Here is a 7,324-nt window from a genome sequence, read left to right on the forward strand (position 1 = left end):
ATGGGTGGGTGTGCACTTGTGGGGATGTAGTGTTTGACCCCTTTTATTCTTCAAAAGTCTAGCGGATGTTTGCTGAAGACTTGCTCGTATTCTTGCACTAGCCTGTAGACCCCCTTCTTGTGATGTGAAGGTGTGGAGTCAGTGCCTACGTGTAATTCCTTACACCACTCCTCTGGCTGACTTGGTGAGCTGTCACTGAATGGGTGGGCTGAAGCAATGGTGGATGCTGCTGTTTGGATAGCATGTGTATCTACTGAGAACAGCTTATCAATGGTGGCAAATCGGAGCAGCTTAATCTCTTGCTCTCCGCAGTTCAACACTCTCATGGGCACTCTTCCCTTCCATATTAATGAATAAAACTATGATGTAAATAGCATATAGATACCCCACAAATGCAGATAAAAGTAGGTTATGGGAAAAGGGGGAAGAGAGAAACAGGAAAATAGTGGAATAAAGTATACCTTCCAGGTGGGAGAGGAAATGGCAGCACAGCCAGTGGAGGTGAAGCAAGGGGAGCCTGCAACTAAAGAGTTGAGAGCGTTATCACATGGTGACTGAGCCTGATTGTAACGGGAGCATAGAGGTGCCGATCCTGTCTTACCTGCGTTGGTGTAGAAGTGGGTGTCCTGTGGTGGAGTCAGCTGTGTGCAGTGGTGGCCGTGGGTTCTTTTATGTGCGACCGTAGTAATAGCTGCGCCCACTTCCTGTATGGGAGTGGAATGCAGTGAGGCTAATGGAACGCACGCCTGCGCATTTGTGTTTAACGTCGCGCATGTGCAGAACGGAGAAAAGGCTGCGCTCACTTCCTAATGAAAGGGAGTGAGACGCAGCTGGGAAGGGAAGGGAAAAGATTAGGGTTTGGGGATGATGAAAGGGCTTTCTACGGGCAAGGATGGCAAAGGGTGGCAGTGACGGAAAGTCAGGCAGCCTGTCCTGTCCTGTCCTGTCCGTCCGTCTTTTTGTATCATGAATTGGAAAGACTGCAAGGGGGAGGGGAGGTGCTTGGAGGAGGAGGAGTTATTCAGATTAATTGCAGTGGGCGGCGGCTGCAAAAAGCATCATTCTTCTTGTTTTTGCTCTGCAAAACAGCCTTTTCAAGGGTTTGCTTGGGTGACAAAATGTCTTCTGTAGGCGTGGGTTTGTCTCCCTCTCCCTAAGATGTGTCCGGTATAGGCCAGGGTGCCACTCAAGGCCGTAACCAATTCGGGTTATAGCTTCTCGGCCTTTTGGCTAAGATCAAGTGTAGTTTCGGAGGACGCTACCTTGGTCGGTACTGGAAGGTGCCTGGGATTGCACGTCTGCCGGCCTTGAGGAAGTGTGTGCGCCTTCTGGTGACACATAGCCCTCTTGTGCCTGGACGGTTCCCAGGCAACGGGAGGCGATCACCTTTGTTATTTTGAAGTCCTACTGATAAACAGAAAAAAAAAAAAATTAAATCTGTTCTTATCAGTTTAATATCTGATACGTCCCCTCTCTGGGGACCATATATTAAATGGATTTTTAGAACAAGGAGATGGAAAAAATCTTGCTCTGTCCACTCCACGCATTGACCTGGTATTGCAGTACCTCCAGGACCGGTGCACCCCTTCTTAACCCAGTTTCCAAAAGCAGAACTCAATTCACCTGATTCAAATGAGCCCCATTAGTGAATTGAAAGAAAGCAAAAACTTTATATGCACCTCAATTTGGCCAATTCACTTTTCACACTTTCACCCTTTTTTTTATCTTTCACACCTTTTACTTGCTTTATTGATGCAAAAGCTGTGCCAAATAGCAAACTCATCTCCACTCAACTTGACCAACTCTGCTATGTCCCGTGCAGTATCTTATTCTCAGTCTTATCTAGATCATTTGCAATTGAATAGAATAGATCCCTTTTGGACACATTGGATTCAGCTGCTGCAGTGACTGCAGGTGTTAGAAGATGCAGACTTGGCATCAGGTGCTGTCTATCAGATTCCACTCCAATTAAAGCTTCCATTGTTTTTCGGTGTTTTCTTTGAGCAATGATGATGTCTTTAGTGATCTGTTGGCTCCCTCTCCTGGAGGAAGAGTTTGCTTGCTCTTGGACTTTCAAAAAGAGAGGTCATGATAGACATTTAGCTTCTGAGCCCAATTGGGGACAGTCATGGGTGATGAATGTTTTGCAACCTGCTGCGAAGCCTGATACCGCAATATAAGGAACGTCAAATACTAAGAATGGGCGGCCTATGAAAGAATTAGTACTTTCATTAAGCATACTTAAACGGCTAATTGGGAATAGACAAACTGTAAAAAGCCCTCTGAGAAAGCCCCTCTCTAACCTTTGTTAGTAAGCTTTTCTGTAGTCTGCCTGTTGATGTATTTTCCGTTTGAACAGTGCACAACATGAAGTGACGGAACACTGGCTTGTCACAATGTCCCCCGCTGACATCACGATAGCGCTGCTGCCTAGAAAGCCAGCTGCGCAGCAGAAGTTGCTCTTTGGGTGGGATGGTGGGCTAATGTATCTATTCCTGCTTGGTGTGAGTTTGACATGATCTAGAGCAACGAGTTCCAGCGGCTAGCGGTTGATTATTGGCTGTAATGGGGCTTTCTGGCTGGTGCCAGCCTTTCTTCTTAGCACACAGGAACCACAATCCCTACACCATGCTTCGATGGATTCTCTCATCCCAGCCCAGTAAAACTACATATTTCACACAGTTATAAGCAGCCCATGGGCATTCACCTGGATTAAAACCCATAACAGCTCATAGACCAAACAATCAATCTACCACTGGACCAAAGACAGGAAGCTAAATCCACTGCCTGCGGTAACTAACTTAATCCTATAGTCTACTCACACAACAAACCCAAGAGAAAGGAAAAAAACATGGCTTCGATTATCCATCCAATGAAAACGCATAACCATTGTGAGCCATTGGACAATGCAATTGCACACATGGTGACATGGTGCACGGCCCAATGAATCAAGTCTGTACTTCATATTCACGGTTTAAGCCCTTGGGTTCTAATGTGTCCAGAGTACATATCCAGAAAGATTCCCTTTCTTTGTGCTAAGCACAAGTCAACAATACGTTGTAAGCAGATTCTATTACCAGTCCCACACCATTTTGTGACGCATAATCGCACAGTGGCCCAATTAAGATTCCAAGTCATCGAACATGTCCCAGCCATACGCAGAGGAGGCGATAGAATTAGGAAGCTCAAAGAAAGGGAATCTTTCTGGATATATACTCTGGGCACGTTGGAACCCAAGGGCTTAAACCATGAATATGAAGAACCGACTTGATTCATTGGGCCGTGCACATTTTTTCTAACGCCCGGTTCTTTTTCGTGTTCACACTATATATGGCTCCAGTATGTATGGAGTTCCATTCTTCCTTGTTTTTTATTTGTCATGTTTGTCTGATTACCTTGTCTAACAGTTTTTTCTCCCCTTTCTTTACCTTCCAGGTTCCCATAGTCACGTGAAATATCCCTGTTGCACTTGATTACGGCTCACTATTCACTATAGGATGTCTTATATCTAACATCACACTCTCACCCATCAGCACTCTATAGGTTTGTATAAGGTATGCGCTTACACATCCGGTCCTCCATAGGTATTTCCACTTATGTAGCACTATCCCTATGATCACTCATAACTCATACCCTTGTAGTCAATTACAGCCTCCTCTCTCCCCTCTCCCCTTCTCCCTTTCCATCTATAATTTTGCCAGTACAATATTAGTTTACATTAGGCACACACTCACATATTCCTTTCCTTAGTGACTTATTGTAATTCACATTCGCATACAATTCTCTATGCCTGCCCCATTACTACATTCATACCTACTTGACCCTATCCTGATACCCCTTGTCTCACCTTGTTGGTCCCTACACCTGTTATCATCTCCTTTCCTGTGTCTGTCTTGTCACACAACACATTTTAGCATATCCCTTGTGCTCCTTATTACCTGTCCTGCCTATTAGAATTATGTCCATTATGTCCATGCATGGCCCAATGAATCAAGTCTGTACTTCATATTCATGGTTTAAGCCTTTGGGTTCCAATGTGCCCAGAGTATATATCCAGAAAGATTCCCTTTCTTTGAGCTTCCTAATTCTATTGCCTCCTCTACGTATGGCTTGGACATGTTCGATGACTTGGAATCTTAATTGGATCACTGTGTGATTATGCGTCACAAAATGGTGTGGGACTGGTAATAGAATCTGCTTACAATGTATTGTTGACTTGTGTTTAGCTCAAAGAAAGAGAATCTTTCTGGATATGTACTCTGGGCACATTAGAACCCAAGGGCTTAAACCGTGAATATGAAGTAAAGACTTGATTCATTGGGCCGTGCACCATGTCACCATGTGTCCAATTGCATTGTCCAATGGCTCACAATGGTTATGCGTTTTCATTGGATGGATAATCGAAGCCATGTTTTTTTCCTTTCTGTTGGGTTTGTTGTGTGAGTAGCCTATAGGATTAAGTTGGTTACCGCAGGCAGTGGATTTAACTTCCTGTCTTTGGTCCAGTGGTAGATGGATTGTCTGGTCTATGAGCTGTTATTGGTTTGAATGCAGGTGAATGCCCATGGGCTGCTTATGACTGTGTAAAATATGTAGTTTTACTGGGCTGGGATGAGAGAATCCATTGAAGCATGGTGTAGGGATTGTGGTTCCTGTGTGCTAAGAAGAGAGGCTGGCACCAGCCAGAAAGCCCCATTGCAGCCAATAATCACTTAATAACTTTTTCAACTTGTCATCATATGGGAGGCCTTCCATTCCTTGTAGTAGTCTAGTTGCCCACCTTTGAACTGACTCTAACTTCTGAATGTCCTTTTTAAAATGTGGAGCCCAAAACTGGTTCCCATATTCCAGATGTAGCCTTACAAGTGATTTATAGAGGTTGATCATCTTTACTTATCATTTAAAACTTTCAAACTGGTACACTCAACACATAAAGCCCCCCCCTTTTAAAGAGTAGTTTCCCTGTACCTAAGTGGGGGTCTACCTAGGTTGGAGCGAGTGGACCTTCGGGGTCCGGTGTCAGTGGTGACAGGCAGTGGGGCAGAGGGAACAGTCAGTTCCTCCTCCCTGCTATCATGTGGGGCAGGCGGAGGCGTAGGGGAGCTGGGTACAGGTACATCCCTGGGCACTGGCTCGCGGTTAACCGTTTCCATCATTTCTTCATCCACGGGTTGTGGGAACAGTATCACTGGAAGGATCACCGCACCGTTCTGTGTAGGCCAGTCTGCTGGAAAATCACCCATCATGGTGTGGATTACCTCTTTTTCCTTCTCCACTGGACTGGGAACTGGAGCCTCATCCGCTACTCTCAATGCTGGTGGGCACTTCTTCAGGTGGTCTCGGGAAACCGTGGCCAAAGTCCCCCCCTGGTCACGGCTGATCTGGTAGGCCTTCCCATTCTCCCATCCTGTGGGCTGGACTACATACGGGGTTTTTTCCCATTGATCATCCAGCTTGTGGGCCCTTCTTTTCCGCTTCAGCACTACATCCCCAGGTTGGAAGGAACCGGCAGGCGCCTTCTTGTTGAAGCACTGCTCCTGTTGTCCCCGACTCCGGCACAAGTTCTTTTCAACATACTCCTGGACCTGTCGGTACTGTGTCCTCCGCCGAGTGTCCCATTCAGCTGTCGACAGGAGTGCTTCTGAAGCTTCCAAGCCCATTTCCAGATCCACTGGTAGCCGGCCGGGACGAGCTCTCATCAGGTATGCTGGAGTGCATTTCGTAGAGCTGGAAGGGATGTTGTTGTACATATCGACCAGGTCAGGTAGCTTCTCCAGCCACAGGTTCCGCTCTTCCAGTGGTAACGTCTTGAGGAGGCCCAGGACCAAGTGGTTCATCTTTTCACAAATGCCATTGGTTTGGGCGTGGTAAGGCGTGGTCCGGATTTTCTTGCAGCCGTACAACTGGCAGAATTCCTGGAATACCTCTGCTTCAAAGGCCGGACCCTGGTCGGTAAGCACCCTCTCCGGGTACCAATGCGGTCAACAGAAATAAGCCTGGAAAGCCTTAGCAGCGGTGCGGCCGGTTAAGTCCTTAACTGGGACAACCACCAGGAACCTCGAGTAGTGGTCTACGATGGTCAGAGCGTAGGTGTACCCACTTCGGCTGGGGGTGAGCTTTACATGGTCAAGGGCAACCAGCTCCAGCGGTTGGTGTGTAATGATCGGGTGTAGGGGTGCCTTCTGGCTGGCCTCGTCCTTCCTTCTCAATGCGCAAGGGCCACATTCTCGGCACCAGGCCTCCACAGATTCCCGCATTCCACTCCAATAGAACCGCTCTCTTAACAACATCTCTAGCTTCTTCCACCCGAAGTGCACTGCACCATCATGGTATGCTTGCAGGACGGTGGGCACTTTAGCCTGGGGAATCACCAGCTGGCGGATCTTCTCGTGAGTCTTTGGATTAATCAGCTCGCGATACAACTTCCCCTGGTGTAGGTATAGCCGGGTCCGTTCTTGCCACAGACGTTGGGCTTCGGCAGGGGCAGCAGGGTCTATCCCAGCAGAACCCTGTTCCACTAGAGTCTTGACCAGGCGGACAGCAGGTGCCTGGTCCTGAGCTTCCTGCCAGTCCTGTCGGGGCAGCGGATCCAGGTTCACCCGTTGTTGGTAGACGTGCACCTTCTCAGTGAATGGCCGGTGAAATGCAGGCAACTCGATCTCTTCGAGGTCATCATCCTCTGGCCCCTCTTCCGACAGGTGGGGCATCCGGGAGAGTGCATTGGCATTGACGTTGGTACGGCCGGCCCGGTACTTGATGGTGAAATCGTAGTTGGCTAACCTGGTCACCCACCGCTGCTCCAACGCGCCCAGCTTGGCCGTATCTAGATGGGTCAGCAGGTTATTGTCTGTGTACGCGGTGAACTTGGCTGCTGCCAGGTAATGGCGGAAACGCTCGGTGATAGCCCACACCAGTGCCAAGAGCTCAAGCTTGAAGGAGATGTAGTTCTCAGGGTTCCTCTCAGTCGGTCGGAGTTTTCGGCTAGCATAAGCTATTACCTTTTCCCTTCTGTCTTGGACCTGGGATAGAACAGCCCCCAAGCCCACATTGCTGGCGTCGGTGTAGAGGATGAATGGGCGGCTGTAGTCAGGGTACGCTAGGATTTCCTCTCCGGTCAGGGCTGTTCTCAGCTGGCGGAAGGATTCCTCATGCTTTTCTTCCCACACCAATGGGGCTACTAGGGATCTACCACCCTTGGTCTGTCCTACGAGGAGGTCTTGCATGGGGGCAGCCATCTTTGTGTACCCCTTAATGAAGCGACGGTAATATCCCACCAGGCCCAGAAACTGCCTCACTTCCCTCACTGTGGTCGGTCTCGGCCAGT

The 7,324-nt window shown here is 48.2% G+C and overlaps 1 pseudogene; it reads left to right on the top strand.

Moving 5' to 3' along the window:
• The first annotated feature begins 1,381 nt into the window (after window positions 1-1,381).
• On the top strand, window positions 1,382-1,588 carry LOC142283178 (U2 spliceosomal RNA; annotated as a pseudogene).
• The last annotated feature ends 5,736 nt before the right edge of the window (window positions 1,589-7,324 follow it).

This window comes from Anomaloglossus baeobatrachus, unplaced genomic scaffold (genome assembly GCF_048569485.1).
Source record: "Anomaloglossus baeobatrachus isolate aAnoBae1 unplaced genomic scaffold, aAnoBae1.hap1 Scaffold_533, whole genome shotgun sequence".
NCBI lineage: Eukaryota > Metazoa > Chordata > Amphibia > Anura > Aromobatidae > Anomaloglossus > Anomaloglossus baeobatrachus.